Source organism: Martes martes (genome assembly GCF_963455335.1).
Source record: "Martes martes genome assembly, chromosome: 11".
Classification (NCBI taxonomy): Eukaryota; Metazoa; Chordata; class Mammalia; order Carnivora; family Mustelidae; genus Martes; species Martes martes.
Window position 1 is genome coordinate 91,788,571 of NC_137899.1, and position 27,206 is coordinate 91,815,776.

Genomic DNA, 27,206 nt, shown 5'->3' on the forward strand with positions numbered 1-27,206 from the left:
ATGTACTTAAGAAGACACCTTGACTTTGTCAAGCTGTTGGAGTCCTAGAATGTATGGCCACTGGTCTTAGCAGTTGGTTTTGCACACACACCAATATTTGGGAAATTCTTTATGCTCTTTGGTGCTTAGTCTTTTTTTTTTTTTTTTTAAATACTATCATGAGACTAAGTTGGTAACAATGAGAACCTGCTGGGGGATCTGGATGGCTCCATCGGTTAAGCGTCCAACTTGATTTCTGCTCAGGTCATGATCTTGGAGTCATAGGATCAACCCTGCATTGGGCTCCTCGCTCAGTGCAGAGTCTACTTGTCCCTCTCCCTCTGCTCCTCCCCCAGCTTGCTTGCTCTACCCATCTCTCACAAATAAATAAATAAATAAAATCTTTTGAAAAAAACAATGAGGACCTGCTCTTTTGATGTCTGAATTTCAGCTTGGCACGTTAAACATGTTATCTATGCAAAGTGTTATAAATCACCATATGAACACTAACTATACTTGTTGTATGCATATAGAATGAGTTTTTATTTTAACTTCTGGTATACATTTTGTTGTACTTGAATAAATGGGGATAATGCATCAACTGATAATTATTGAGCACCTTCCCTCATCCTTAAACTGCTCTTGGTGTTAGAATTAACTCAAGAGGAAAAACGTTTGGATTCTCCGTCCACTCTGATGTAGATTTTTGGTGGGAAAAGGAGAGATACTATAATTGTCATCATAGAGAGTAGAATTTAAAAAAAGTTTGAACAAGGGGGGTGAGCTCATGAAAAGAAGGAGTCTATTTCAGGATTCTGGAATGGCATAGAATATAGCATATGGCCTTTACGAGAAGAAAGAGAAAGGATTGTTAGTCAGTGGCCTTTTTGTTTTGATTCTTCCTTAGTTTTTATGCATTTTTATGTACTATTTCTTTTCTGTTTGAACTATTTTCTAGATGATCCTTAATATAAATGTACTGTTTAAGGGGAAATGCCAACTCTTAGTCATCTAGAAAAGCTGTTTCACTCTGACCTAAGATTAATGGGTATAGATAGTAACAGGAAGCCCAGATTGGAAAGAGATCTGGTTTTAGAATTCTCCGTTACAGAACACCAATATATTAAATAGATAGAAGTGGAGCTTATCAGTAGCAAAGGAGATAGGAAGCCTCTACCCACACCCCCACACCCTTGCCCAGTGGGTTTGAAAATTACTAATGTACTTCTTTTCTGTTTTCTTGTTAGGCCATCTTCATATTACCCTCTGTTATTAAATAAATGGGAACTGCTGACACATGAGCCTTAACTCAGATCTCTTTGCCCGTGGTTATACAGTTAGTTGCCAGGACGGTTGTTTAATGTAAATGGGAGTAACCAATCGATGCAGGCAGGGAGCAGAGAGGGGGAATGGGACCATAAGAAGTGTTTTTCCTTTTCTTTTGTCCTTATCACACCTATTTTACCAGAAGATACGTGCAAGCAGTAGCATGATGACCCCTTTTCCCCACTGACCCTTCGGCAGACACTGGACATGTGCTACTTGGAGGCTGCATCTTGGATGCGGGGAGGTGAGCCTGCGACCCATTGCCCGGGGGATTCTCCATTCTCCAGGTCTCCTCAAGGAGCACCTAATGGAAGAAGTCAGTATTTTAACCAGGGTTGACAACCATCTTGGCTGGCCCTATAGACCAAGTGCCAAAATGCCATCTTAATTTGTGCTGAGTAGGTGAGTACATAAGTCAGGAACTCAGCGGGGGCAGGAAGCCAGGGCTTTGAATGGCCACTTCTGTGCCTTTTCCAGCGCATCTTTTGGAGGCAGCCCACTCCTATAAACACGAAATCTGTCGTTGTTTTCTCCCCCGCACCCTCCCCTGCCCCCGCCAAAAATAGTTCTACTAAGTAGGGAGCCAGGTAGTGTCATTATTGGCCTGGTATTCAGTGGGGTTTGATTTCCAAGTTGTTGACTTACTACCGGTCCACTGATTTGATGCTCCTGCAAATGAACCAAAGTACAGAGCTAAGCTGACACATGAGTCAGAGAAAGAAAATGAGTGAATTTACTTCCTTTGCAATGACATCCTTAATATTATGAAAATACTGGATTATTCTTTTGAACTACTGCTTAATGACACCCAAGAAATGAGTTAGGATCTCTGACAAATGAGGAGCTACCATGGGAAGACAAATATTTATCTGAGGAGGCCACAAGGCATGTACCAGGACTGTGAATCTCTGTACTTTTTTTTTTTTTTTTAAGATTTATCATCTTAAGATGAATTCATCAAGAGCAGAAGGGAGGGGCAGGAGAGGGAGAGAGAATCTCAAGCAGACTCCGTCCTCAGCTCAGAGCCTGACATGAGTTTCGATCCCACAAGCCCAAGCTCATTACCTGAGCTGAAACCAAGAGTTGATGCTCAACTGACTGAGCCATACAGGCACCCCCGAGTCTTTGTATTATATTAAACATCTAGTGTCTCATCACCCCTCAGTCAGTTTGAAAAGGTTTTGGTGTGTTGTTGTTTTTTTACTGAATATACAAGATGTTTTATAGAATTCTAAAACCAACTTAAAAATATTATGACTTCTCAGTGACTTTGGTTACTGCATAAGAAATCTTTATATCTAGATTAAAATGTAAAGAATTTATGGAAGCCACATCTCTACTTAATCAAAACATGTTATCAATTCAAGGATTAAATCAGCTCACCAAGAAGTCCAGTGAATTTTTGATATTTAATGAACCAAGCTAGAAGTTTAATAACTAAATACTTGCCATTTAATCACCTGATTTGGAAAAATAACAGTCATTCCTTGTGGCAGTTTGTTATAATGCAGCCTTTCAGTGTAGGGACACATCTTGAAACTGATGACCCTGGTGTCATTAAAAAAAAAAATTCTTCCATTTTTCTAGTGAGAATTTGGCAAATTATTAGTTAATAGCTTATTTGTACACTGACGGGAATGAGCCAGAAGGAGAAGAGGAGGGAAACTAGCAGAGATGTCCTGAGGTAGATGAGAAAAGACAGTACCTGTTGAACGGGGGAGACATCTTCTCTAGCTTAATACTGGGACTTCAGCTCTGGGAGCAGCAGGCTAGGCAAAGCGTTTGGGCCCTGAGGCTCGTAGCTGTAAATGTCACAGTGGGAACATGGGGACGTTTTCTTTAACTCCTATCTGTTTTCTTATTGTAAGAATAAGGGACAGGGTCATCTGCTGAAAGTGAGAACAGGTGAGGAGGTCCTGGGGATCAGAAGAGACAGGAATGGTATGAAAGGGTCTTCTGATGGAGACAGGATGGAGAGGAGTAAGTTACTTGCTGGGTCCTTCATGGCTCTTCAACTGACAAAAATGGTATTCCCAAGTTTTAAGAATCTGTGTGTCTATCTAGTCTCAGTTGTTCCCTTGCCTTTCAAGGATGTGTGGAAAAGGAGGCTAAGAGCCTATTTTTATATTTGTCCCTGGAGACCCTGAACCTCTTCTAGGGTAAGTGCTGATGGCACATGAACCACAGTGACCCACGTCCTGGTATGTCTTCCTCTCATCCCTTTCCTCTTCTCTCCCCTTCATACTCCCTTCCTTCCACCTTCCTCTTATCTTCTTTTCCAATATACCTTTCCTTGTCTTTTTCCTCTAACAGAGTTCTCTGTACTTACCTTTCAGCTAAAAATAAAACTGAGAACTTACCCACCAAAAATATATTTATCACTTATAAATAAATCAGTATGCATCTACTGCTGAACTAATTTTTTCATTAAAATGTATCCCAAAGCAAATAAATAAATAAATAAAACCCTATCCCCAAATATAAATTTTAAAGGGGCCTATACCCTTCTGCCCAGGATAAGTGATTTGGGTGAGGGAGTAAAAAGGAATTTGTTTATTGAGATATGGGCACATGAGAGATGTGGGTGCCTACGTCAGTTTCTAGGATTGCCAATCCTCCAGGCCCCTTCTGAGTTCCATCAGGTGGAAATGGGGGCACTGGTGACAGAGTTGTTAGATCTTCACCATGTCCCCAGAATGTGGAAGATATGCTTAAACATGGTCACAGACACCAGTGGCACATTCGTCTGGAAATTTTTGAAGTAGATGATGATAAAAGACTAAAGCAAACAGTGAGAATGAAATTAAGGATGGGGTTACCCCACCCCAGTTCTCAGATGCCTCATGTAGTACAGATACTATCGTGGTGGCTCCAGAGGCACCAGGAGCAGAAGAAGAGATAGCACAGGAAGGGCAGGCAGGACCCTGGCTACAAGCAACTGTGCCTCAGCCAGAGAGGAACCGAAGGGGGTAGTTATCACCAGTGGCCAAAGAGAGACGAAACTGCTTCTCTGCAGCTGGGTCTGGGGGGTAGCAAGGGCTAGTCGAAGGTAGCTCACTGCCCTAGAAAACCACCCACATCATCCACACGGAAACTGCCAAGTTAACCACGAATATGTCAGCCATGTTACCAGAAGTCCATGGAATGAGCTAGAAGCTACGACTTCCTCTTACATAGTATAGGTGTAAAAAACTGGCAAGAGGATCTCCTCCTTCCCTTCTTCTGACATCCCCCACCCCAGAATAGCAAGACTCAGGGCAAGGTGGGAAACCACATCCCAGGGTTATAAGCACCCCCTCACTGCAAGGTGCTTAAGGAGGACGAGAAATCAAGTAGATCAGGACCCTGCCATATTCCAAAACCAGAGATACAGTTCCTGCTGGTGATGAGGGATATCTTCAAGTGGAGTGGCCATAGGTAGTGAAAACATCTGGGATGTCCCTAAGATAATATTAAAGAGCAGTTTGACCAAGCATTGCTGAGCCAATAGTTAACAAAATATTTACAATCTCATGTTTAAAGCTCACTGTGTTACGCTCAATAAACCAATCACACAAGTGTAAAACTAAACTGAGCTTGGAACCAAACCTTTAAATGACTGTCCTTTAAAATGTTACCCCAAGGTACTTTCAAAATGTTGTGTCTTTAACAACGTTGCTTCCACTAAAAATATTTTCATTGTATATTTTTAAGGAAAGCAAAGTTGTTTCTGTTCAATTAATATAAAAAGTAGCATTTTAAGATATCATTTCTTTTATTGTTTTTTCATTCTTCAAGATTCACACTTTGGAGTATATTTTAATGTAAAAATGAGGACAGTAGTAGATGTACATTTATTCGTTTCTTTATAAATTTATTGGTGAGTAAATTCTCTCACTTTTTAACTGAGAGAGGTATCTAGATACATTTTGTTAGAGGAAAGACAGAGGAAAAGGAACCTAGAAAAGGAACATGAGAAGAAGTAGAGGGAAAGAAATGTAAAGAGAAGAAACCAGAAAGGAGCTCAGAGTAAGGCTGGCCATTTATAGGGGGAAGGAGGGCGGGGGGGCAGGGAGGGCAGAGTGAGGCGGGAAGAGGAGGGATGAAATGAGAGTGACCATTGTTCTTGTGACATCAGTACTATTCCCAGAAAAGGTTCAGGGTCCAGAGCACTTTTTCAGACATCTGTAAAAGGTTAAAGAAGAACTAGAGGGTTTCAGACTGCACTGAGAGGCATAAGGCCATGTTTTTAAAAAAAATTCTGGAGTGACAGTATTACTGTCAATTGAATGGATGGTTGGGGGAATAGAGTGCTAGGGGAGAGGAGAAAAGATATTTAGGTAAATTTAGATAAACTCTAAATAAGAACAGAAAGCCATGCCCTGGTCTCAGGGGTCATCCGTTAGGCACTTAAGATTTAGAATATGAAAACATCCTTGCAAGTCAAAGTTTACAGAGAAATACAGTTTTTGGAAGAGTAAGAATTTCATTTACTTAGAATCAGTTTGGAAAACAACAGTACAAACTCAAAAGAGATGCTTCACCTGCTATAGCTGGTATTGTACTGGGAATAACTAGCAGCACCGGGTTGCAAGAGCCAGTCAAGGTCTCGTGAAAATCTACGTTTATGCAAAGTAGTTTCTGTACCCCTGAGAAGCCACCTCCGAGTGACTTAGAGTTCACTCACAGAAAAATCATTAAACCCCTGAAAGTTGACAAATAGGTATTAACGACTGAAAGTATGCTCTCTATGCTGTAGTAGGAATTATGATGGAAGAAAGTCGACAAATAGGTATTAACGACTGAAAGTATGCTCTCTATGCTGTAATAGGAATTATGATGGAAGATACAGTCCTTGCTTTCAAAAGAACTTATCCACTTGCGGGTAAATTGAAGATGGAAATTGCTACATAGTTTCGATACAGTTATGATTAAGCACTCCTGCTAGTATTTACAAAGAGAGAATGCTAGCTGAACTTAATAGAACTAGATGTGTGATATTATATGGATGAATGAGAGAAGGGAGCAGAAGTGTGACGGGGAAGACAAGAGAGAGAAAATTACTTTTGAGGCAAAACATTGTCCAAGTGTTCAAGAGGAGCAAAACGAAAATAAACAGGAGGGTAGAGAACAGAAAATTTAGACCAGAAGAAAAAATGAAATGGGAATACCCAAAGTAACGGAGACCCCATGTGCCGAATGCTTGCTTGTTCTCGTTATAGTTTCCATTAATTAATACATCTATTGAACAGACATGTATCTTGTAAGCGTCGGGCTGGTGATAAGGAATGAAAAAAGGGGGTCAAGGAAAACATTTGCCCTACCTTGGAAGAACTTCCAATGCGGGGGAGCAGAATAGTAAAGCACTGGTCCCATCGCAGTGGGTGCCGATGCTGGCCTGAAAGAGGCAAATGTGGGAGTTCAGGAGGAAGTTAATGACCTGCAACGTCTGTGTGCTCCAGGATCTCAGATATTTTGTTTTCAAGGAGGAAGATCCAAGGATCCTGAAATTAATGTATGACACTGACTTTTCTTTATTCAAGACACATTTCCCCACTAATCACATTTAGACAGATCAGCTGTGGTTCATCTGCTTGTACCTAGAGGCACAGTTTTGCTAACCAGGGATCTCAGCCCTGATTTCACAGAAGAATCACCTGATGCCTGGATCACACGGCAAAACAATTAAATCAGAGTTACTTGACTGGAACCTGGGCAAAGGTATTAATTAAAAAACTTCTCCAGATGATTCTGATGTGCTTCTGGATTTGAGAACCAGCTGTCCACATACAGACCTGAATAGACTCTGCTATAGCCGTTTATCCAAGGTTTGTGACTTGGTCCCAGATGCTATAATGGAAACTGTCTCTTCCTTTGGTGGGACTTACGTCCTCTCCTGTACTTGCCCTTTGCATATCGCACTGTTTGGTTGAGTCCATATGACATTTGGTCATTGATGAAATAGATTTCTTTGTAAAAATTTTTAGGGTGCCTGGGTGGCTCAGTTGGTGAAACATCTTGCCTTTGGCTCAGGTCATGATCCCAGGATCCTGGGATTGAGCCCCACTCCCTGCTCTGGGGATAGTCTGCTTCTCTCCCTCCCTCTGCCCCTCCCCCTAATTGTGTTCACTCGCACGTCCTCTCTCTCTCTCTCTCTCTCTCTCATAGATAAATAAAATCTTTTAAAAAAGAAAAAAATTTTAAATAGATTTTTTTTTTTGTGGCAAATTCTTGTTTTGAAAGCTTGACTGTTTGCTGTTGTATATATGCCATATATATTGGCCAAAATGTGGCTGGCCAAATTATTCTTTCCCAGGTGTATTTAGTTAAAAAAAAAAGTAAATTCTGATAGTGTGACATCTTCATGATAATAGAATTTCCAATAATGTATTAATATCTGTTAGTTGGAATCTCTAAGAAATGGGTAAAATATATATATATATTTTTTAAAGAAAATTTAAGAATTAAGACCATTTCTATGAAATAATCTATATATCAATGCTGTCTAACAGAAAACTTCTCCTCCAGCTTGTTCTCGTGCAGATTTTAAAAGATTTTATTTATTTATTTGACAGAGATCACAAGTAGGCAGAGAGAGAGAGGAAGGGAAGCAGGCTCCCTGCTGAGCAGAGAGCCCGATGCGGGGCTCGATCCCAGGACCCTGGGATCATGACCTGAGCCCAAGGCAGAGGCTTTAACCCACTGAGCCACCCAGGTGCCCCTCTCGTGCAGATTTTAACGCTTTCTCCCCTATAGATTTGAGAGCCAATGAAGACTAAGCCAAGTCATGACATTCTGTGACCTCTGTAAGCTTTTTGAATGCTGCCTGGATGTTTTGTATTATGATCCTATGTCGGTGTTGCCAGTTTAAGGCCTGGAAGCAAAAACAGTTTTCAATTGTCTGCCTGCAAAAAAATACCAGAAAATATTACGAGACTAGTGAGCATTGCTGAAACACTTTCTTCTTTCTTTGTCTAGTCTCCCACAGGAAATACAAGATTCCCACCTCCTTTTCCTTTAGTTAGAAAAAAAAGAAAAGAGAAAAGAGCTGAAAAGTATGTTAAGACAGTATTGCCCCTGCCTTCACGGGCACTGAATCAGAGTATCCTGTCCGGAGTTTCCTGCAGCACAGGCAGCTGTGGACCTCGTCTCTTTTCTGTCTGTGCCATCTATTCAGTTTTTTTATTTCTCCTTTCTGACCAGTGGAACAACTACATTTAAAATAAAATAAATGGTAACAGTTTATTAAAAGTGACCAAAACTAATCACAACTCTCTACTTAAAATTAAGTTCTTTTCCCATCTAAAACACACAGAACTGGAACAAATTACTTTCTGGATATTATAGAATCCTATTGATATTGGAAAACTTGTTGAGCAGGACTCAACGGCTGATGCAATGCCACAGAAGTTATACCTTGTTTAAATAAGACAGGTGCCATACAAATGGTGGACTTTCTAGGTCAAGAATTATATTGAAATAAATACAAATATTAAATCATTATGTTGTATACCTGAAACTAATGTAATATTATATGTCAGTTATATGACCAAAGAAAGAAAGTCTAGGAATGCACAAATTAATGTGGCGAAGCACTGTGATGAGCTCTTAATGATGACAAATTAATAGCAAAACAAAAGCAGTAATGTTTAGGATGGTTTATACAGACTACCTTGTCAAAATGCTTTCTTAATCCAGGTATCCAAGGTGCTACAAAAACAATATTTATTATGAGTGAAGGAATTCAAACATCTGCATATTGGTTAGGACTCAATTTCTGCTAAAGGGAAACAATCTAAAAGGAAGTATCTTAACTGTAAATTACGTAGTTCAGAAGTTGACAGAATGGAATTACTACCCTGGATTTACTTCTCACTGACAAAAGCAAATTGATAGGTGAAATGAAAGCAGAAAAAAATGGTCAGAAACTGTGGCCGTGCCATTTTCCTGTGCAAAGAAAATTTCAAGAGAAAGAAAGCATTGGTAAAATTTCATGTCCAGATATTCTAAAAGAAAAAATAGCTCAAAATAGATGGAGGGGTCCAACAAATAAAATGAGAACGATCAGGGGACTCAGTTGGTTAAGCGACTGCCTTTGGCTCAGGTCATGATCCCAGCGTCCTGGGATCGAGTCCCACATCGGGCTCCTTGCTCGGCGGGGAGCCTGCGTCTCCCTCTGCCTCTGCCTACCACTCTGTCTGCCTGTGCTCTCTCTTTCTCTCTCTCTCTAACCAATAAATAAATAAAATCTTAAAAAAAATGAGAACAATCTAATTAAAACAGTTGGGATGAAAAAGAAAGAGAAGCTCCTACAGACACACAAATGAATGCAGAAAGAGCTTTCATCTGATTATTTCACAGTGCAGATTTCTGAAATCAGCCCCCCGGTGGCCTACCACCAAAGCTGTCATTACAGTGAGTTCATGTTTTAAAGGGAACTTTGCAATACATATATGAACTAGGATGTGAAGAACAAAAGCAAAAATAAATACAAAAGAATGACACGTTGGAAAGCTAGGAATAATATTGGGAGGGAAAATACCTAAATGTACTAAAATGTGTTTAAAAAAAAAAAAAGTGGGGCACTGGATGGCTCAGTCAGTTAAGCATCTGACTCTTGATTTTGGCTCAGGTCATGATCTCAGGATCAGGCAGTTGAGCCCCACATCAGGCTCTGTGCGGAGTGTGTAACCTGCGTAAGATTCTCTCCCTCTGCCCCTCCACTTGTGCTCTATCTCTCTCATTCTCTCTCAAAAAAAAGAGAGAGAGAGAGACTGAGGCTGAAGTGGGTGGCAAAAATAACCGTAAGCCTTCATTTGGAGAAAGCTCAGGGAAAAACCGGTTCCCCTGCCTTTCAAATATGGTATAATATTCACAGATTACCAAAGGGAAGTAGGACTTAGAAAATATTGTTTTGCTTCCACATTTTTCTAAGAACATATACTACGAACTAGAAAGGGCAGAAGAATAATCGATGCCAAAAAAGGGAAAGTTAGCATAGGAGAGTCTTGTGGTTTGAATCACTGGCTTCTAAATGTTTATCTTCTGCAAAATGATATAATAATAATAATAATAGTAAAACAATTTACTTGAATTTATTTTATAAAACTCTAATTTATAGCAGTGTCTTTTATTCTGATATTTTCTTCATTTTTTTTTCAGGTTTCACTTATTTTTGTTTTTGTTTTAATGAAATGATGGCGATGGTATGTGTAAGTTCATTGTCCTTATGTCATGAAATAGAAAGTTAGCAATGTTATATGAGCTCCTGTTTTTAAGTTTTATTGGTTCACAAAATCCAAACACCTGGAAGTCCCTAGAGATTTTTCTTTTTTCAGTTTAAAAGTTCCTTTGAATAAGGAATAGATGCACATGATAAAAATTGAAAAGGTTCATGTAGTCATGCAGTGTTTTGTCTGCTCTTGTCCTCCAGACTCTTGTCCTCTCAGTTTCTCTCAGGAAAGGCAACCATTGTAGCTGATTCTGTATGTATTTCTGCACAAGTTCTGGAATTTGCATTAAAATTGCTTATGCTTTTGACACAAATGACAGCATATACCACTCATTTATACTTTGCTTTTTCTGCACAGACTATATATATACCGCAGAACATGACCACCACTGTTTTCATTATATTTAGAGTTGAAACTCAATCTAGGTACAGAAATAATTTATTGATATGTTTGTGGAATCAGTTCCAAAAATTCTTGAGAAATGCTGTATGATGAAAGAAGTGTCATCACACAGGAAAGATGAAAATGTTGGCTGGAGATTTCACAAAGCAACAGAAGAATAATTTAAGAACTTACACATTGGGGGCACCTGGGTGGCTCAGTGGGTTAAAGCCTCTGCCTTCGGCTCAGGTCATGATCCCAGGGTCCTGGAATCGAGCCCCACATCGGGCTCTCTGCTCAGTGGGGAACCTGCTTCCGGACCTCTCTCTCTGCCTGCCTCTCTGCCTACTTGTGATCTTTGTCTGTCAAATAAATAAACAAAATTAAAAAAAAAAAAAAAGAACTTACACATTGGCAAACTTGATATCCATCAGGAGCAAACTGTGCTTAGACTGATGGCTTATGCACATTTGAAAATTAGGGACCTGTGATGACTTGGAACAGTCATGAATTCATAAGGCTATAAAAGTAAGAACTTCATCAAGGTTTCTGAACTGACACAAGAAAAGAATGTCGTCTATCTCGTACATTTTGATTGTAAGTAGCCACTTGAGAGCATTTTTCAGGATCTGTGTTTGTGGCTATGGAAGGTAGGGGGAATAAAGAATAGCCCAAAACCGACTGAACGCTTCTATCCTGAAGGGATTAATTAATTACTCCTCGAAGGGACCTTAAAGGTCAACTTACCCAATTAGAATGTTGCAGGGTTTTGTCTGTTAGCATTTTATTCATGCATTGATGACAAAGTGGGCATGATTAACAAATTTGTGAATAATGCAAATAGAGAAGGAAAAACGAATGGGTATCGTGTCAGAATTCAAAAAGATGTTCACATTATGGAACAATAAACAAATTAAAACAAAATTAAATTTTAAAGAGGTTCAAAATATCAGCTGTCTTAAGAGCAGGGAAGTTGATATGGATTAATTTATATAAAGAAAAGCTGTGCATTTTGTAAGTTAACTACAAATACATCCTTCTTAACACACATCAGTCCCTTCTAACTTGAAGATTGAAACTTTATTTAGATCTAGAAGTCTTGTTTTTCTTTTATTGTTTTTTCCTTTCTGTTATTTCTGTTCTCTGTTTCTGTAATTTCTATTAGACTTTTGTCTCTAACTTTCTTCCTTTCTATTCCTGGGTCCCTTTACACTCCCTGTGTCCATGCTGTGAGCTCAGAGTTCCCCAACTCTTACACACTGAGTGGTCATATCCTGTGATTTCCTTCTTTTATGATATGATCCCAAATATATCCGTCCTTTAAGAATTTTGTAAAATGTGCATTTCTTACACACACACACACACACACACACATATTTATGTTACACCATGGGAATTTGAGAAGTAAGAAGGATCAGCATCAGGGCGCACCTGGGTGGCTCAGTGGGTTAAAGCCTCTGCCTTGGGCTCAGGTCATGATCCCAGGGTCCTGGGATCGAGCCCCGCATTGGACTCTCTGCTCGGCAGGGAGCCTGCTTCCCTTCCTCTCTCTCTGCTTGCCTCTCTGCGTACTTGTGATCTCTGTCTGTCAAATAAATAAATAAAATCTTTAAAAAAAAAAAAAAAGAAGGATTAGCATCATGTTCACTGCTCTATCTTGATCCAGTATCATTAACATAAACCAGTAACACCTAATGTGTCCTATGATTACATGAGAGTTAATGGAAGTAGTGTGCTCGGGAGAAGAGCAGTAATAATTGTACGCATCAGAGCCTATTCGAACTTATATTCAGTTCAATGTATAATAATAGAGAATCTAAGTTTTAGGAGGAATGTTTGAAGAAAGTAGAGATATTCTGATTATAAAGAGATAAGATAGTCATCTTCAGTTATTTGAGGGATTGTTATGTAGAAGTTAAACATTTTAAATATCTGGAGAAAACAGATGTAGGATCATTTTTTTAAGAACAAGATGGTGGACTTTATTTTAGAATAAAGAATAACTTCTTAATAATTAGGCCTGTACAAAAGTAAAATGAGCTACTCTCATAGTTGAAAGTTTCCCAGCACTAAAAGTGTTCAAAACCTGAGGGATGACTTTTCACTTACATTTTAAACAATTATTTATCGAGTAGTACCTTCTAAATTTCCAGTCCCAAGTTGTCTGTTTCTTTGGGTTCCAAATAATCTAGCTAGCCCTGGATTAAAGTTTGTTTCTCTTATTGGATCCAACTGATCGTAATTATCTACATAGTTGCTACCTTGCCTTAAACTCTGAATTTCCTAGGCCTCCAAATTCCTTACTCACTGCTCAGCCGGTTTTGACCCTGTGCCTTGCTCACCTCTAGACCTTGAAAGCATTCCATCTCAGATGTCCCACTTGATTCATCCCCAAGACACCTATCAGGTTTTGTGTATTGTTTTGATTAGGCTTTAGTCTCTTGCCTGTCTTCTGCTCAGAGCTTTCTTTCATGTCGCGGTTCCCACAAATATTACATCATCTCATTTCATTATTACAAGAACCTTCTAACTGGGCACTGCCATCAATCTATCTTCCTTCTGTTTTGGGCCTCCTTATTTCCCATAAACGAACATGCACCCTTCCAGTACATTAATCTTTCAAAATGCTACTTCAATTATGGCTTATCTTCCAAAAACCACTATCTCAAAACAAATGTTTCCCACTAGCTATGAGATGAAGTGTACATTAGTCAGCTTGGGCTGCTCTAACAAAGTACCACAGACCAGGTGGCTCAAACAATATGCACTTTCTTCCTCACAATTCTGGAGGCTGGGAGATCCAAGGTCAAGTTGCCCACGTTTTTGGTTGCTGATGAGGATTGTCTTTCTAGGCTGGGGAGGGAAAGCAAGCTCTTTTGTGTTTCTTCTTATAATGGCTCTAATCCCTTCATGAGGCATGAAGGCCCCACCCTAATTCCTTCCCAAAGTCCTCACTTTAAACACCCTCACTTGGGGGCTAAGGCTTCAACACAGGGATTTGGGTGGGAGGGAGGACACAAACATTCAGTTCCCATCAAAGGTCTTTATGGTCTGATTCCAAACTATCTTTCTAGTTTTATTTCTTTGTCTCCTTTACATAATTTTTCTACAACTAATTCTATTTACTCTTTCACCATGATACTGTTTCTGCTCTCATGACTCCCTTGCATGATATACCCTCCCCTACTTCTTGAATCCTACCCATCTTTAGCTTATTTCTTTTATTACTCTCTTAAACAGTTTCAACCCTGTATTTTAATTGACCTTCACATGGTGACATGCGGGGAAGGGGATAATTCCTCCACAACTACCTTGTAATTCTTGTTGAATGTAGGCGCTGTGTCTTAGACGTCTTTGTACTGAGCACATGGGTCTCAAAAAAGATAATTTTTAGTTCCATTCGCTTTCACTCTTTTATTCATTCAACAGCATTTAATGACCACCTACTTTGTGAGAGGAGGCTAAATATAATTCTCCACCATGTGATCTGAGTCTCAAAATTTTTCCTCTCCCTCAAACTTCCATGTCAGTGACTTAGAGAAAGAGGCCGTTTCTCTTTTTACCTTTTTTCTTTATAACTTTACAGTTAGACTGCCTTCCTCACCTGCCCCACTGGTGACTGTCAAGAGATGCTTGTGCTATAAGCCCAAGATCACTATCTTTCCTTCCATTTTGTTTGGAAAACAGAGAGAGAAGGTAAAATTTATAATGTTCTTTTAGCTTCCTCAACTTTCAAAAATCTGAGGAAAATAGCTTGAAAAAATGATTTAAAAAATTAACTATGCTTCTGTTCCATTCCCTTGGTTAGCCTTCATAGCCCAGTGTCTGGCAATAATAAGCCAGATTGAATGTTGAGTGAATTAATTCTCAAGACAATTTGTGGTATCTGCCATTATAGAAACCAGAAAAATAGAATTAGGACCAAATTTCAAAGATCATCTAGATCAACTTGTTCATTTCTAGATCGTGGAATAGAAGTCCATAAAAACTAAAATGTTCGTAAGTCACACAGAGAGTAGCCACCCTGCATTAGAACTCTGATCCTACCCCATTCCAGTACTGTTTTCATTGTATCTCATGGTCTAGACCACATGCTTCAATAAGTCTAGGTGGATAACTTAAAGGTATATGGAAGAAGTTTGGGGAGAATATGACAGAAAAGGATAGTTACAAAAAGTTCTGGGAATAAAAATGTAAAATGAAAGAGAATAGATTTACTTTTAAAAAGAAGCACTTAGTGATTGCTATCTTTCTTCTATGACTTTGATAAGGTTCTGCATTAGAACCAAGGACAAACTAAAAGAATCTTTGTGTTCCTTACAAGCTACAGGGCCTTTCTTTTCCATTTCCTTCCCCCCCACCACCACCCCGCATCCACTACCTGCATCTGTATTTTTGGTGCTAATCTCTGAAAGGAGGAGACTGTAGTTAAAATCTCTGAACTCTTTCTTTAACTATTTGAAAACTGATGCTCTGTTTTCATGATTCTAAAAATGGTTGGACTGTCCTATTACTGATTGCTCTGATATTTGGACATTCTGCATTACTGAGTCTTAGAGAAAAAGAAACACAGTCATTTTGGGGAACGTCAGCATGACTCTTTTACCCTGGCTTCTTCCCAAAGTTCAGTAAAGGCCATCTATCCGAAGCACATAAATCCACTTACAGATAAAACAAAACTGAAAGAATTACTTTCTTTACATGAGAGTAAAATCCTTATTTATTTCTTAAATGCCTCTCCTACTTCTACCTTGAGGGAAGCTTCTGGTATCTGTGTTCATTTTAAGCCTATGTCATCTGTCCTCCTCCTTTGAATCGCTGCCTTGTTTTGTCCAACTTAGAGGATAACAACGTCTATTACTTTATATATCTTGTTTCCAGAAACAATAGCCTGTGGCACTTCCATTATTTATTCTCTCTCCTTCTGTCAGTGACATAATGGTCTGCTGCTTGCCAAAAACTCTGCTTTTCCAGGCCAGTGATTCCATTCCCTCTAGCATTTTCTCAGATTTAATTTCTTATGAAAGGAAAAAAATATGGCTGATAGTTCTGCCAAATGGGAACTCAGCTTTGACTGAATTAGGATGGACTTTAGCATATGCTTGTGGCCAGCATTTGAATTGTTGATGATGGTGCAGTGGTGGTCATGATGGTAGGAGGTGGTGGTGGTGGTGGTGATGGTAGTGATGGTGGTAAATGGTTGTAGTGGTGGTGGTGGTGATGGTAGTGATGGAGGTGATAATAGTGGTTGTGGTGGTGGTGATGGTGGTAATGGTTATAGTGGTTTGGTGGTGGTGGTGATAATAGTGACTGTGGTGGTGGTGATGGTAGTGATGGTGGTGATGGTTGGAGTGGTGGTGGTGATGATGAGAGAGTAGTGATGGTGATAATGGTTGTAGTGGTTTGGTGGCGGTGATGGTGGTGGTGGTGATGATGGTATCTATTTGTTGGAATGCCTTTTTTTCTAAAGAGCTCATTGTTCTTAGGATGATTTGTTCCCATTGTAGAATAATAGAGAAAAATTTAATAATAGTCTAACATGACAGCAAATAATTTATGATCAGCATTACACTATTTGTCTCATTCTCAAGAATAGAAGATCATCAAATTACCTTTCTTGAGAAGAAAACATTTAGTAGTAGTATCATTTACTGTCTCTTTGGCTGCAGTCTTGTATTTTTGTTAATTTTTATATGGGAGAGCCTGTAGTAAATATAAAAAATAAAATTGGAGCATGTCTTATATTTATGTCACCTGAATAAATCTGTTTCTTTATCAGAATGTACTTAATAAGCTTCTTCCAAGCACTCGGCACTAATTTTGGGACTGAGTGAGGTATCGTGCATGGTCTTTGTTTTCATGTCAATATATTTAGGTCAGAAGATATGATATTCATTTATCCTATAAATATTTATTGAATATCTTCTGTGTCTCAAACGCTGTACTAAGAAGAAGGGATGCAATCCTTGCCCCCACACTAATTGAGAACATAGAATTGGACACACTGTTCCATTGCAAGAAGCTTGTTAGAATGAAAATACTTAAAGTATTCTGAAAATCAGAGGACAAAAAAATCTAAGTTTCACTGGGTGGTCAAGGAAGGCTTTATCTGAATAGGAAACATTTTAGCCAAGACTTAGAGGGAAAAATTAAGCATCTTCAAAGGAAAGGAACAGAATGCATAACAACATACCAGCTTGAATGCATCTGCCTTATTCCAGGAACTTCAGCTACCTCTGTGTTGCCTTAGTATATTACTCAAGTAAGAGGCAGGAGGAGATAGTACTGATTTGAGATGAAGCTCAGCAGTGAAAGGTCTTGTAGGATGGACCATGTTGGAGTTTTATTCTCCCCCAATTAATTTTCAACAGCAGATTGGCACAATTAAGTTGGTAAGTTAGAGAAACCACTGAGCAGAGGATATATTTGAGTGAGTAGTAAGACTAAAGGCAGGGAGACTTATCAGGTGGCCTTTGGGGTGAGAACTGATGAGACTCTAAACTAAAATAATGATGGTAATAAATCAAAAGTGGTGACTAATACACAGGGCATTAAAGAAATAGTATCCTAAAGAGTTAATTTTTTTTTTTTTTAATGTGGGAAGATTTAAGGATGATTTCCATGTTTCTGGCTCACAATATGGGACAAACAATGCAAGACAGTGTATAATTAGTTGCTAAACTATGCAGCTTCAGAAATAAGTACTTTAATGCTCATAGGAGTGAGCAATAATTGAAGATGACTGCTTGCAGAAGGTGTTAGGATGTAAGCTGAGATATCAGAAATGGGTGAGTACAGCATTCTGTAAGAAAAGCAATTATCCTAAGTGATTTAGAACTTGCTTTCTTGTTTCTGACTTGTGTTCCAAAGGGTCACCTGACTCCCACAGAAAAAACCCTCTTCTCCCCTCCATCCTTACTCTGAAAAAGTAGGGTAAATGGTCCATAACCCTTTCCTAAATAAAATTATATGTCTAATTAGATACATAAATTTTCTATCACAGATCCCAGTAGGGAAGGACAGAGGAGGAGGGCAGGAAGAAGAAAGGAGCTAATTAGTAATTATTTTCAGAGAAAATGGGGGAGGAGTCTGAGAGTAAGACTGTACTTTTTAGGTTGGGAAAAATTAATCTGCAATGCCCCAGGAAAACAAAATAAAATCCAACAATAAAATAATCACATCAGCAGTCTCAAAAATTAAAATGTCGTTTTTCACTGTTTTCAAACAAGTTCTATAATAACAAAGGAGAGATATTTTCTTTCTTTTTTTTTTTAAGATTTTATTTATTTATTTGAGAGAAAGAGACAGGCAGAAAGAGGGAGAAACAGGCTCCCCACTGAGCAGAGAGCCCAATGCTGGGCTCAATCCCAGGACCCTGAGATCATGACCTGAGATGAAGGCAAACGCTTAACCTGCTGAGCCACCCAGACGCCCTGAGACATATTTTCTAGTTTGCTAAGAGTGCTATAATATTTCCATTTATTTTATCTCTTCCTTAGGCTTCATTTTGATAAGTTGAGGCAGTGTTTGGGAAAAAAAAAAACAAAAACATGTAAGATTAGTGCCCATAATATAAGAGCCAATGTACAGAAACAGAACAAGAAAATAGAGTAGGGCAGCATATCACCTTTTCCAACAACACTGTAGGTAAATCAGGAAGTTGTAGTCCTCTGAAGAACGAAGATTCTTACTCATGTGAAATGTACATCAATGTGTGTGCGTGTGTGTGTGTGTGTGTGTGTGTGTGATACAGTGTTGTTTTGTTTAGTCCAGAAGATACAGTATTATGATCAAAGAGACAGAAGAATGATCTTTCCAGTCGAGTTCCACTGGACAAGGCCCTGAAGAAAGGTTAGAAATTGACTACTTAAAAAGAAGAAAGGATATATTATGAAAAGGGAACCATAAGTACAAAACCTCAAGGTTAGGCTAAGAGTTAAGCATGGTTTGGGGTATACATAGGAAGTCTCCAAGCTGAACTTTAGACTGAGTGTTAAGGAAGAGTGGGAAATGAAATATTACATGAGATAGACAGTTTTCAGGGGTATGAGTTCAGACTTGGGAAGATCTTAGAAGGTTTTGAATAGGATTAGTGAGTGACGTATTGCTTTGGGAATGATAAAATATTAACATTATTCATACTAATGAGATTAATAATAGCTAGCACTCAGTGCTTATTTTAAGAGCCAGATGCTTAATAACTGATTGAATCCTGATCATACCCACTGGTGTAGACAATGTTATCCTCATCCCTATTTTCCAGATTTGTAAACTGAGGAAGTGGTCAGGAAGCCTGCACAAATATCACAACCAGCACATGAGAGAGCAGGATTGTGAACCTGGCACAGTCTGGCATCTTAAGCTCTACATCAAGTTTGTTATTTGTAAGGCAGAATGAAGGGGAAAGCAAAAGCGAAGAAACCACTTAGGAGCCTGTGGTCATCCATCGGGTCTGAGGTTTTGTGGTCCTGAGCTTTAGTGACTACAGAGGAGGTCCATATGTGAGCCTTTAGTTTTACTTGGAGCAAGATCACCATTCAAGTCAAACTGAAGCTTTTTTTTTTTTTTAAGATATTTATTTGTTTGTTTATTTATCTATCAATCAATCAGAGAGAGAGCACAAGCAGGCAGAGTGGCAGGAAGAGGCAGAGAGAGAAGTAGGCTCCCCACTGAGCAGGGAGCCTGATGTGGGACTCCATCCCAGAACCCTGGGATCACGACCTGAGCTGGAGGCAGCACCTTAACACACCAAGCCTTAACTGACTGAGCCTCCCAGGCATCCCAAAATGAAACTCATTTGGAGAGAGAAACTGTTAGGCCCAATTGCAGAGATGGATCTTGCCACCAGCCCTGAATCTAGTTGGATCCTGGAACAATGCCCCTAATTCTCTAACTGCAGCCTCTAGCAATAGCATTTTTCCCTGAAGGACATCCTTAATTCCATTCATAGGGCTTTGTCTCTAGAAATGTTGCAATCTATTGACTATGTAAATTGCGTAGTTGCTTTTCCATGAAAATGCATAAAATTCCTATTGTACTATGTACTACTATTGGCTGTAAGGGGGAAAAAAATGCAAGTAACTCTGCATCATTGTGGGAGACAGAACATCTGTTTGCTTTGGAATCCAAGAGAAACTCTCCACATGGCTTCCCTCTAAAGCAGATTAGTAAGGAACTTGTGAATAAATTATCCCAAGGGCTTTCTGGTCCACATGAACGAGAGTTTAATGTCCCCTAGAACCAATTCCATCATTTTAATGGTTACATGATAGCCATTTTCTCTGGGATAAATTTCTGGTGACAAAGGGAAGCTATGGTTTCCTCTGATTCCTTAAACCTCTCTCCTCAGGATCTTATTATGTTCTTCCGGATCAGCCCAATGTCTCTGAGGACATGCTTCCCTGAAATGTTTTTTTTGTTTTCCCTCCTCATCTATTTACCAAATATTTATTTATCAGGGTCTTAGAAGAGGCACTAGGTTTATAATAGGAAAAAGGTGCAGTCAGTTCCTTCAAATAAAAAAAATAAGTAAAAATTTGTTAAGTGCTAATACAGTGCTCGTTCACAGTATTAAGAAATATGAGAAGAGAGACACCCCATGTAGTCTTGAGGTATCAGGAAAGGCATCCTCCAGGAAGTTACTTTTAAGCTGGTACTTGAAAGGTCTTAGCCATCATAGGGACAGGGCTGGAGAGTGGGTGGATTGCTGATGAAAGACGGTCATTCCTGGAGAAGGAACAGTATGTACAGATTTAAGGAGGAACAAGAATAGTTGTCGAGGAAACTTCAATTATTTTAATAATTCAAATGCCCCATCAAGTTATTGATTCATTTAACAAGTGTTCACAAACTGTATTCCATGGCATTTTTTAAAATAAGATATTAATATGTATCCTGTGAAAAGAAATGTTCTCTGGGGGAAAAAATTTTGAGAAGTATTGAAATAATCTAAATTAATGGTTTCTTTACTGCAGCATTTTTAATAGACCAGTGTAAATAGTGACTCACCAAAACGAGAATTGAGGGTGCAACTTTTCCCAGACTTATTTGATGGTGAAATGGTTTGTTGCACAGAACATCTTTTAGCAAATTATGGAACATGTGTTCTACAGAACAAACTATAAGTTCTGGGTTTAGAGTCATGGTAAGGTATTGGAGCTCTGATTCCAAATAGTCAATAAATGGTGTTGAAGTGAAATCTGTAGATGTTAGAACATGTGCATTTCAACCAAATGCACCATAGGAGATTGCTTAGAATTATGTTTGAACCACCTCTAGTATCTGCAATGTCCTGAATCATGACATTGAAGAAACCAAAGAAGTTGGTATCAACCTAAGACGGATTACATTTCAGTCTTCCAAGATTTATTCCAAGGAAGAACCTAGATGAGCATCTTAGAGACAGTTCTATGGAGTCTAAATTTATCTTTACACTCAAGACATATTATAATGTGAGCATTTTCTTCAGTTCTCTGCAGAGGACCAGTGGTAAGATTGATTGGCTGTGCTATATGGAACTCAGTTGCTGTGCAGCCCACTTTGGATGAAGAACGTGTATGGTTACATCAACATTTTCCATATTTATTTGGTAAAGACCAGCTTTCACACTGAGGTCGTTTGTAACCAGTGTGTGAGGCCAGCAAAATCTAATAGCTTTTCCATAGCACAAAGGTTTGGGGAGGGGATCTGGAGGATAGATGACACCTCCTTGTTCTTCTCTTTGATATAAATGGATGGATCCTCAATAACTACATCAAGTGGCTCATCCCTCCCCCATTCTAGAAATAGATGAAAATACAGTCAACTGATTTATGACTCATGTAAGCAGTGATAGAAGTGGAGAGGAGCCCTGAACCAACCCCATGACTATTTTTTTAAGTTGAATCCTTGTCTGTGGAAATACCAAAGCACTTTCTTACTTGGGCAGTTTAAAAAAAATAAGCATGAAATAGCCTACCTTTTTTCATTTCTCTAGTTACTCCATTTTTTTTTCCTTCAAAGACTAGGTTATTTATATTGATACTTTCCTACTCTCTCATTCACTCTCCAAAAAGTCTAAGCAATATACATATGAACTGAATCCTATTCTCAACAGATTCTAAGCTGTAAGCTCTCACTCCAATATAAGAGCAAAGAAAAGCAGAGTACATATACTGATTCCCAAGGGTCCTGATGACAGGTTAGTTCAACCCATTATAAACTGCTTAACTCTCTGCCAGACGTAGACCTCCTTCCTTCTCAGCTATTTGGTTCATTCAGTATTGGTTGGGCCACTTAGGCTGAGCTATTTTTCCCTTTCCATGATTTGCCTGGTCTTAATTTTGGTAATGCATATCTTGTTAAAAATTTTGTCCAAAGATATGTTAAAAGATGTCCAAATGTCCAAAGATACTCAGCTAAGACAGTGTCAGTAATGCTTTCCTCAGCCTCTGGGGAAGGTCTGTTCTTGATCAGGTTCAACCAAGAGAGCCTGTATGACACTTTATCCCGGCTTCCCTTATCTGCAGGAACCCTTTCAAGTTGTAAGGTGAGTAGAAGTTTTATGTTGTTCAAAATCACTCTGATTATATTTGAAACACACCCATTCTATTCTGCATTCAATATGTTTATGAGGACATTTATTCATTTATTAGCTTAAATTCTGCCTGTAATCCTGTGCAAAATATATCACCTTGTATGGAGTAAAACCAAACAAACAGGCAAAACCAGAATAAACCAAGCAAAATGGTTTTCTTCACCTCCTTTCTTTTGTCCTCCTTTCCCTGAAGTCCAGGTTCACAGCCCCTCTCCTGCCCTGCTCCAGAGCAGCATTAGGGGACTGTATTAGCAAAGGCACAGGGAAACCTGGGTGGCTCAGTTGCCTGAGCATCGGACTCTTGATTTCAGCTCAGATCATGGTCTCAGGGTCGTGGGATCTAGCGGGCGTGGAGCTGCCTGGGTTTCTCTCTCTCTCTGTCTGCCCCCCTTCTTCCCCACACTTGTGCCTGCTTCTCTCTCTCTCTTAAAGGGAAAAAAAAACCACAACCCACATTCAAAATTTCTTTCTTTGGTATTAGGCATTCAGAGGTCCCCTCTCTTGCTTCAGACACATCCTCTAACACATCTCCATCTATACCTTCTACCTGGCCAATTAGGGGTCAGAAGGTGGGTCTTGAGAAAATGTCTCTTAAAGCTGTGTCCAGTGTCCCTCCTAGTCCTTTGATTAACTTAACACCATTTATCACACACCCAGTGTTTACCTAGCATGGACCTAGTGGCTGAAAACAAAAACTCAAAGATTCTCCAGTGAGTACATTTGTCACTGTCCTTAACAGTGACCACAGCTTTGCCAATGGACTGAGGTAGGGCAAATGAATGAACTGTATGTAGGGCATGAATAAATTAATTAGGGCTATTGATGACCATTTCCAGAAGATTAATTGTTAAGGACTCAATAATATTTCCTTTTATAGTTTTTACTTTCTGCATCTTGCCTTCATATATCTCCTCCCATGTAATAGGTATTCTTTATTTTTATTTAATATTTAAAGAGATGAAGGTTAAATTAGTTACTTCATTTATTCAAGGTCACATGATGATTAATTACTGAAGTGGAATTCAAACTTAGGTTATAAGGATCAAGGGCTCTTTCTCTGTGTGACACATGGTAAATGCAAACCTATGCAAAGCCAGATGCTTAACTGAGAAGCAGTTTTCTTAATGAGAGTAAAATCTGTTGTGTCCTGCAGGCTCACTGACAAAGATACGCATCAGTGATATGCACAGTGGTCTCATTAGCCTTTGTAAGGAGTTCAAGGCCCTCTGCTTGTTTGAGTTCACACTAATGATTGAAATGTGTATGTTATCTCTGATGACCCCTTCTCCTCATCCCTCATTTGAATCACACATTTTAAAGTCTAGCATCTATTTTCTGGCCCTACCACTCCTTCCCTGGGTCTGTTCTTTGCCTTGGATCATTGCTATAATCCAGGTACTGGTCTCCCTGCTCTGGGTCCTGTCTCTTCAAATCCAGCCTCTACGTAATGGCCTCGTAGATCTATTTAAAACACACATGTACTCATTGGGCTGCCTTTTATTTCAGTCCTCTTCTCATCAGATCACCACCCACAATAGCATAAAGTCTGAGTTTCTTCAGCGGGGCATGTGAGTGCTCCACAGGGTAACTTCTTAATGATGCTCAGCTACCTCCTTTGACCTCTCCCAGACTCAATCTTGCACTCCCAGCACCACTGAACTTAGATGCACTGCAATTTCTTCTTCTCTAAATTTGCTCAGACTGCTCCCTTCCACATTATCGTGATCATATTTAGTCTTTACAGCAAATTGTTGAGATGGGTACTATAATTATTCCATTTCAGAACATTGCCTTGCTTGGGTTAGCTTTCTGTAGCTACCATCTAGAGATCTGGAGGAATGCACTTCTCCAAAGACATTTTCTACAGATGTAGTCTTCTCCTGGTTTTCTTTTTCTCTGATGGAAACTCTTCCTCTGCATGTCTACCTAATAGAGTAATATGCATGATCAATTTTCAGTGATGCCATGTGAGGGAAATGTAACAAATATGTTGTATCATGAAGGCAAACTATAGTTGCTAAAATAAGTCGTTTTATAGACACAACTTTAAGTTGGTATGAAGTCACAATAATGCTTTGAAGGATGGATATGTCAGTTCAGATTGAACATCAGATACTATTATGGTTTAAAAAATATCAATTAATCTAGGTTGTCATTTAGGATGTTTTATTAACTTCAGCCTGAAGAGACCAACCGCAGATCAGAGACAAGCTATTTGTTAAGACGTATCTGCTATTCCAAGTCAAGTTGATTCAGCTGTCAGGAAGAGGGTCCAAACATTACCTCAAGCACATTGCTTAATATGTCAAAATGTTCTGAATTTGGACATTCTTCTCGCTGTTGAAAAACAAACCTCTATTCTGATTAGTTCATAGGCTCTTCATCTGTTGACTACTTAAGGGTCAGACTTTATTCCTAAAGAAGGAGGGATTGTGGGGACAGAGAAGGCCAGAGAAATGCATACCAGAGACTAGCATCTTGGTAAGGAAAAGATAGGTAGGAGGGAATGAAGAAGAGGGTAAGATTGACACTGACAAAATACCATTTAAAACAATTGTGTTGTGGCTTAAAAAAGTCATAGAACACAGATAAATGATAATACATATATGTTTACATTCTAATTTATGTATAATAACAGTAATACATGTGAAACCATGTATCTAAAACACAAAAAACTTCCAGTGAATACTTACATGCAGTGCTCATAGTTGATAACTGGCAGGAGGAATGAAAGAACACAGATCAATTTATCTGTATGTGCAAGCCTCTGTAGACACAAACCAGTGTAAGTTGATTCAGTATTCTCAACAATCAAAAGCAACCTCTCATCCAAGACTTTGAACTTATATCTAACAAATAACTTGAAATGTTTTCCCCATATGATGGGTTAAAGTGTAATAAACACAGGCTCAGTCTCACACATTTGTAATTATCGAATTAATTCTAATAAGCTCTACTCTTAAATTGAGCGCAATGTTGATATATTTCATGAAACTTTCATTTCATTTTCTTTCCTGACTCAATTATTCATAATTAATAAATTAAAATGTCACTTTATTTGGGGTTGTGCTGATATGGTCATTGTATCAGTTAGGATTCTCCAAAGAAATATAACCAGGAGGATGTGTGGATATATGTGTATACATTGATATACATTATATGTATAATCCATATTTGTGAATTGACATACTTACTAAAATATTGTGATCCCCAAATCAACATTTGTGATATTTTCATGGTCATTTCCAGGCATGCACAGAAGAGTGAAAATTTGAGTCACGTGACATACATATTTTCAGCTGAAGTCAAAGGTGATGCTCTGTCTTCTTGGGTCCTTTTGTGGTCCATTTAGTGCCACATGTTTCACATTTTTGTGCTTTCTGTAAGTGATTTTGCTGCTTAAAATAATCTTCCAAGTGGAATGTTGAACTGCTATCTAATATATATAAGCACAGAAAGCTGTCATGTGCCATATGGAGAAAATATGTGTGTTAAGCAGGCATCATTGAGCACAGATATAGTGCTGTCCGCTGTGAGTTCAATGTTTAACAAATCAACAGGGTATGTTAAATAAGATGTCTTTAAACAGAAACACATACATACGTGAAACACATACATATGTAAAACAAGGTTATGTATTGATTAATTGACAAAAATATTGTGACCAGAGGCTTGCAGGAACCTAACCCTGTATTTCCTCTAGGAGCAATGTGTCAGTACCCACTGATTAGTGTTCATGTGGACTTTATAGAATGTAATTGCTGCAGCTAATAAGGATGTACTGTATATCTTCATCTGTCAATTTATCTATTCATTTCAATTCATTTCAAAGGATTGACCCATGTGATTGTAGAGACCAGCAAATCTGAAATCTCTAGAGCAGGCCAATAGGCTAAAAACTCAGATAGGAGTTGTTGCAGTGTTTTTTAAGTTTTTATTTGAATTCCAGTATAGTTAACATACAGTGTTATATTAGTTTCAGGTATACAGTATAGTGATTCAGTAATTCTGTATATCATCTGGTGCTCATCAAGGCAAGTGCACTCCTTCTTCCCCATCACCTATTTAATCCATCCCCTCTCGCCTCACTCACCTCCTCTCTGGTAACCATCAGGTTGTTCTCTATAGTTAAGAGTCTGTTCCTTGGTTTCTCTTCCTCTCCCCCCCCCCCACTTTGCTCATATTTTTTGTTTCTTAAATTCCACATGTGATTGAAATCCTATGGTACTTGTCTTTCTCTGACTGACTTATTTCACTTAGCATCATACTCACTAGCTCCGTCCATGTCATTGCAAATGGCAAGACATCATTCTCTTTTACGGCTGAGTAATCATGCCCTGTAATACACACACACACACACACACACGCATGCGTGCGCGCACACACACACACCACCTCTTCTTTACCCATTCATCTATGGATGGGTACTTGGGCTGCTTCCATAGCTTGGCTGTTATAAATAATACTGCTATAAACATTGGGTGCATGTATCCCTTTGGATAAGTGTTTTTGTATTCTTTGGGTAAATATCCAGTAGTGCAGTTGCTGGATCAAATGGTAGTTCTATTATTGACTTTGTGAGGAACCTCCCTACTGTTTTCCACGGTGGCTGCACCAATTGCCTTCCCACTAACTGTGCATGAGGGTTCCTTTATCTCCACATCCTTACCAATGCTTGTTTCTTGTGTTTTTTATTTTAGCCATTCTGACAGGATTGAGTTAGTATCTCATTA